This window comes from Convolutriloba macropyga, chromosome 5 (genome assembly GCF_964194025.1).
Source record: "Convolutriloba macropyga chromosome 5, txConMacr16.3, whole genome shotgun sequence".
Lineage (NCBI taxonomy): Eukaryota > Metazoa > Xenacoelomorpha > Acoela > Convolutidae > Convolutriloba > Convolutriloba macropyga.
The window spans coordinates 40,116,899-40,124,398 of record NC_134472.1 but is presented as its reverse complement, the minus strand read 5'-3'; positions in this window follow the sequence as shown (position 1 = coordinate 40,124,398).

The window sequence follows — 7,500 nt, the reverse complement described above, 5'->3', positions numbered from 1 at the left end:
GAGAAAACATACAATCTGATTTGTTTGTGCTCTGCGTGGTTTCGTGACCACCTCTGGCTGTGATCTGCATTGATGGTTTTTTTTACACTGCCTGGTTTTATGATCAGCAGTGTTTTGGAATCTTTAATCGAATTCGCTTGGAAGGCTGAAAATTCTCTGGCTGTAGGCTGCATCGATAGTTTTTTTCACACTGCGTTGTTTTGTGTCCACCAGTGCTTTCATTTATAGTTCTGCTTGGCTCAAGAGGTTCTCCAAGCCATATTTCCTTGCACACTGCGTGGTTTCGTGACCACCAGTATTTCAAGTTGTTTTTTCCTCTTTAACAAGCAAGAGTTTTGTAAAGATTCGATTTCTTAGCTACACCTTTTTTGCCCACTGCATTGTTTTCTGACCACTAGTTTTGCAAATTATATTTTGTTCCGTTCAGAAATTACTCTTGGCGTTTCTAGAGCATTGCAGGGTTTTGTGTCCACCAGATTGTTTGCGTCTTTAGCTTTTGCGGTTATTGTTTTTGCTTTTCTTTTTTTTCTGAAAACTTTAATCTTTTGTTTCGCTTCTAGATACCATTATGCCTTTGACAGACTTCGTTGATGATATGGACCTTGATGGTCAGCAAAAGTCTTTGCTGAAAGAAATTATAAGGAAGTCGATGCTGACACCGATTTCCTTTAAAGCTCTGTCAGATGATGTTCTCGTAGGATTGGGTTTTCCTCTGCCTGCGATCTATGAATTGAAATTGTTAGTGGGCAATAATGAGGCGAGTACTCCGAACTCGTCTTTTAGTAACAGAAGTGAAGCTACATTAGCTTCAGCTTTGTCGACTGGGAATATAACCCCTATAAGAGCAGCTGCATCAACAACAACTGATACGCTGAACGTTGAGGAGTTGAAGACCCTGGCTGACCACCTGAACCTTCGGTCTAAATCTGGCCAAAACCAGCTGGTCAGAATTGTGGTCGCTGAAATGATTAAGGTTCAAGTTTCTGTTTTTTTTAAAAAATTTTATTCTCATTATTTACAATGCAGAGACTTTCCTCGTTTTTCCTCACATTTGCGAAGCGTGATTTTTTCTCTTTAGCGCGAAAGTGGATCAGAGGAGGAAAAGTTGAAGCCATCCACAGAAACCAAAACTAAATATGCGAAGTTAATCATTGAAGCCTATCCAGAACTGGTTTCAGTGGACGAGAACTGTCCTGAAGTTCGTATTTTTTTGTTCAGGGTATTCTTTGTAAATTTATGTTATTGGCTTCCCTTTTTTTAGTCGTTGTTCTTCAAACCTTACTTCAAAGAAAGTTTGGCTGGGGGCATTGAAAGGAAGCATCCCCCAACTGGTTTGATTGAGGAGAACCTCAAGACTAGGAGGGCAGATCGGAAGTCAAAAGAGTCTGCTCGTAGACGGAGCCAAGGTTTTTTTCAAGTTTTTTCTTCAATTGTTTAGTTTTTTTTCCTGATTTTTCCTTGTCGCTTTTAAGGACTGCCTGAGCCTGCCAAGAGACAGCGAGTTTCTCGGGAGAATGAAGTCGAGGAGGTAGACATGACGGATCTGATGGGAAAATTCGTCAACGTTGATGAGAGCAAAGGGGTTCTTAGATGTAGGACTATTGTTGAGAGACAAAAACTGCTGGCAGGAAAAGGCAACATCAATTATGCAAATTATGTTTACATAATTGGTCTAGATGTTTCGAATTTTGAGGAGGTTTGTGTCTGAATATTTCGGCACATTGTAAAAAATTGTTTTGGATTTTTAATCAAATTGCTTCTTTTTTCAACAGCTTGATGCCGAGTTTCGTCTGTGGGTACCGGACGCTTCAAATCAAAAGTTCTCTGAATTGTTTCTTCGCTTCATGACCCCGTTAATTAAAACAGCTGAGACACAGCCACCCCGAGAAGCGGCAGATAAGATCCGGAGCTTGAAACTGCGTAACTGTAATTGCTTTAATTTCGTTTTTCTTTTAAATTTTTAAATGTGGTCTCGATTTTTGATGTTGTGGGTATTTAGTACCTGATTCCGAATTGGCACTTCGGCTTCTTCCATTGTTGGCACCCGTGAAGCTAGGTGCTGGATGTAAAAACCGGCCAACAACTATTGAAGCGCTAACAGCTGCCAGAGATAGTTTTATCTCTGACATCGCGGTAATTTGTTTTGTTTTGTTTTCTGTTTTGTATGTTGATTATCTGTGCGAACTTTTTTAATCAAATTTAGGACGTAAGCAACATCAGGGATGAATGTGCGCAAAAAGTATTCGGGTCTATTCTGAAGTCATCGGGGCAGGTATGAATTTCTGTTTTAATAATTTTGTTTGGCTCTATTTGCTTGAAATCGTTTTTTAGACTTTTGTTGCATCTCGTGTTGGTCCATTGGAGGCTAGGGACACTTCGAATGCCATTGATATTGCCTTTCGGCTTTTCTATGTATTCAATCTGCGCTACCCAGAGCAAACTTGTATCGTTTGGTCCTTCCTTCAGTACTTGGTCTTCAAGTTACCAATGTTGCGAATTCCTCACCAAGTTGACGCGCTGGCGAAAATGTTGAATAGCATTCAAGACGCCAATGACAGTGAAGAACGTAATTGAGTTGGCTGGTTGCTATGAAGCTCGTTCTCTAACAAACTTTTGCGCAGTTCATTTACCTAATACCTGTATCTAATGTCTAAATTCTTTATGTGTCAATCTTGCAGTTGTTCCCTTTTCACGATGTTTAATTTTAATATAGCTGTTGCGCTGCAAATGCCTTGCTTCCTAATTTTGTCATGACTATTTAGGTATCTACTGTATTTCATTTCCTAAGTTATTACAATATCATACAGTATTTGCGTTGTTTGCAATGTTATAATGGTTTTTGAATTGAACTGAGGTCGCCTTAGTTTTATAAATTGAATTTGCAATGCATTTATTGCGCAATTCATTTAACTAATACCTGTATCTGATATCAGTTTCTTAATATGTCAATCTTTCAGTTCTTCCCTTCTCGCGATGTTTAATTTTAATGTAGCTGTTGCGCTGCAAATGCATGTCTTCCTAATTTTGTCTTGACTATTTAGCTATCTACATTTTCATTTCTTACTTCAAGTTATTACAATATCATAGAATATTTGCGGTGTTTGCTGTTATGTTGTTTTTTCAATTGAACTCAGCTCGTCTTAGTTTTTTTTTCAATTGAATTGAGCTCGCTTTAGTGAAGATAGATCAAATGATTACGTTGCATTCCAATTTCCAGTTTTGCGTCTTTTAAAACATTAATTCTATTTTCAGATCATACTGATTTATTATGAGTTGATAAAGTTGACGTGCGCCCTTCAAGAGATACTACTACTAATCTGAGGTTAGAAAAATCTTCAATGTCTAATTTTAACGAAATTGAAAGCGTAGTACAAAGCTATTTTGAAGTTGCAAGCATTGATTGGCTTCTTCTAGAACAACTAATTGATAAGAAAGATTTAAAAAGTCATCGCGCTATAAGAAATGATCAAAGAATCAGCATTAAGCAAGAAAGTGTTTTGTATTGTTACATGAAAAATCTTTATGAGTTGGCTTTGGTAAACGTTGCTTTTGAACCTGATTTTAGGTTTGTGGAAGACAGCAACAGAGGGTACTGTGGTTTCAAAGTTGTTGCAAAATCTGTCCTTGATGCTAATAAGTTGATAAAAGGGTTGTCGGGTGTTGTGTCATCTTGCCCGGAAAACATAGATGACTTTCCAGAGCTCAATTTTTCCGTCTTTTTGAGATCTGGTTCTGCTTTTTCTTTACAGGGTCCCCTATCTTTTGTAAATCATTCGTGTTTACCAAATTGTAAATACGAGTCCCCCCGAAATAAGAAAGGTGTGTGCTTTTTAAGGACTTTGAAACCAATTGCTGTAGGTGATGAACTGACTGTGTTCTATGGGAGTAAGTATTTTGGTGAAAATAATGAAAATTGTCTCTGCCCTAACAAGAAAAGTCATGGGAGTAAAATTGTTGGTTCAGTAATATCAGTTCCTGAGAAGTCAACGAGGTCAGGTAGAACTTTTTCAACTGTTTTGAATGATGTAAGACCCACCAGTAATTTTGATGCAGGCATTGAACATAGTGATATTAACGAAAATAATGTAACAACAGGTACTAGGAATTTGGAGAACACTAGTCAAACTGTAAACAGTAGTTCCTTTAACTCTGCTGATGATCTTATAGATAAGCAGGATGGTAATACAGGCATCAACCATGAGGGTATAAATGAAGCTAATGGGGTAAACAACAGCAACTTCACTGAACTTAGTAATGAAACTGTGGACGCCGAAAATTTTGACTCTCCTGATCACGTTGTAGAACGCCCATGTTCTCAAATAATACATAGTAGGTCGTCGGAGTTTGGTGCGGAGATTGATTTGACGAGAGGCAGTACCCAACCTTGCAGAAGTTTTAACTTAAGACAAGCGCAAGCAGTTGAAGCTTTCTCTGATGAAAATTTTGTTCCGTTGTATAATACTATTTGTGAATTTTGTAGAGCTCAGACATACTTAACAAACGAAAATTTCCGTCCCCACATGCAAAAGCACCATAGGTTTGAAGCCGAGTTTACCTGTTTTATTTGTAAGCGCTGCTTTTCTGGTTTCAAGAGCTTCATCAAACATGTAACCCAGCATGAAGAACAATTGGCTACAGATTCGGTCAGGGAAGTTAACGAGATCATATTAAAATCAAAGAAACCTAAGCTGAGTGAACCATCCCCTGTATTTCAAGAGGTTACGAATGTGATAGAGTCAACTGAAACCGTGTTACCTACTCAATCCATTCCCTTCATTTCTTCTGCTTTAGGAGAATGTAAACCCAAAACTGCTCTCCTCGAAAATAAAAAGTTCTTCTTTCCACTTGATCCTAGCGTAACCTATTGCTGCAAGTTCAAAAATTGTACTAACATGCTTTCTCTTGCTAATTACAAATCACATCTTAGTGACTATCACGGGTCTGCCTTTAGTTTTGAGTGCGTTTTTTGTTCCAAAGAGTTTACAAGCATTCGTTATTTGAGTAGGCATGTGAGGAGCCATCACTTATTTTTGAAAAAGGACGCCTCCTTTGATCGTGATAGTGATGAGTTGAAGCTTTCAAAATCTACAGAAGAACCAATTATTATTGAGAATTCTGAAGTGGTAATGGAAGAGCGTCCAAATTTTGAAATGCGATTTAAAAGGTTCATGGATGGTTGTGCTGGGAGGGATCTGTTGTTTGGCTTATTAGACAGTCCTAATACAACATACACGCAGGCTTTAAGTTTTGTAAATTCAACAGCAAATGTGGCAGATGACCTTCTAAGAACTGTAAGTTTAGCTCTCAGTGAAATAGAACATGAAGTTCCGAGCGTTTCAGGTAGTCATACCTTCAATAAATTATTAAGTGCAAGTAAAAATTTTAGGTTAACAAAAATTGAGACACAGTATCAACTGCTGCGATATTTAAGACAGCAAAATTCGTTTGTAAGTCCCCGAGAAATTGTGTTCGGCGAAGAGTATGAGACAAAAAAGTTTCAAGGCAAACTAATTTACAAAAAAATTTTGCGAACTGGACAGTTCATTCCTATTTCCGATGTCTTAAAACAGGTTGTTTTGCAACACGATAAAATATTTGAAATTTGCCATGCATATAAACAACTGTTAAGTCAACTAAGTTTAAGCGGTATTGTTTTGGATTTAATGCAAACAACCGGAAAGCTGGCAACAAAAACGGAGAACAAAATTTTAGAAGTTGAAGCGGGAACCATTGAAACAGAAAACAGTCTTGATGTTGTGTTACAGCTTTATTTTGATGAAATTGAACCAGTGAATCCAATTGGTTCTCGAACAACCATTCACAAAATTGGATGTTTTTATTGGAATCTCAAAAACCTCCCCCCCTGGTTAAACAGTGATATCAAATGGACTTATGTTGTTGCTCTAGTTCAATATCTGGATATAAAGTCATTTGGTTTTGGTGAAGTGCTGAAAACTATCAGAGATGATCTCAAAAAATTAGAGTCCGGTATGAATATAACCACTAAAAGCGGAAACTTTTATAAAGTAAAGGCAAAAAACTTGACTTTTGTTGCTGATAATTTAGGATATCATTCCGTGTTTGGCTTCAATGAAAGTTTTTCTCTGGGAAAAGTTTGTGAAAAATGCACCGTTCCACAATCAATGTTCAAGTTAGTGTTTGAAGAAGATGAAAGTCAACTGCGGTTACCAACTGGAATTAAAAAGGATGCTTTAGCCAAGACTAATGGTTTAAAAAGAGTTTGCGAATTAGAAACTAATTTTTTTGATCCCTACAAAAATTTTACGGCTGATTTGCATCATGACATTTTTCAAGGCAGCTTGATGAAAGTAGTTCGCGTCGTTTTAAACCAGTTGATTCCGGAATACTTTGATATTAATAAGCTGAATTCAAGAATAAATAATTTTGGTTATGGTAGAGATATTGATGGAAAACCATCAGAATTTGATTATGAACGAATTAAGAATAAGTCGTCCGGCCCCTTGAAACAAAAATATGATCAAATGTTTACGTTGTTTAGATTTTTGCCTCTTATTATCCATGACCTTCTTCCATCAAATGACGAGAATTGGACTTTTCTGCTTCAGTTTTTCGATCTGATTGAATTTCTTCTGAGCCCCACCTTTGTCGAATCAGACTTCTTTGCATTGGGTATTAAAATTTTTGAACATCTTCAGCGTTTCGTGACCTTGTTTCCTTCAGAATCAATTTCGTTCAAGCAACACAAATTAATTCATTATCCGCGTGTTTTAAGATCTTCTGGACCTTTCATATACCAAAGAGTTTTGAGGTACGAGCGTAAGCATCAATACTTCAAGCGATTAACTCACAATATATGTAATTTTAAGAACGTATGCAAAAGTTTGGCCCTGCGACATCAAATCAGTCAATTTCATGAATGGTCCGATGATTTACCTATTAAAAAACTCTTGCTAACTACTGCGCATATTCAGCCCATATCAAGTTCCTTTTTGCATGTAACGCATGAAATTTTCCCCTCAAAAGAGGCCCTTCATGCTACTAATGTCACCATTTATGGTACACGTTACTGTCAAAATGATGTTCTAATTGACTCCCTGACGGATCACAGTTCGTCCCAACCCAATTTCGTTTTAATAAAAAATATTTTATTATCATCAGAAGAGTGCTATTTTGCATGCCAGAGACTTTGCGTAGACTCCTATCATAATCATTCGCGATCCTTCTTAGTGACTGCAGACCAAGAGAACTTCTTACTAGTTTCGCAAAAAAGTATTTACGATTATCATCCACTTTCTCTGCACAGATGTTCAGAGGTGGGTTGCACCTTTGATCATATTGTTCTGCGAAATAACTTGCGGTACAATAATTATGCTGCAGATCTCTCTAACATCATTGGAAAAAATTAAGGTTAGAGATTACAAACTGAAAAAATATCTGATTGACCTAGTTTGTAATTTTAAAACTCAAAGTCGCACTGGTGACAATTGTTTATTGTCTCTAGGAGCTAATGTGAAAGTT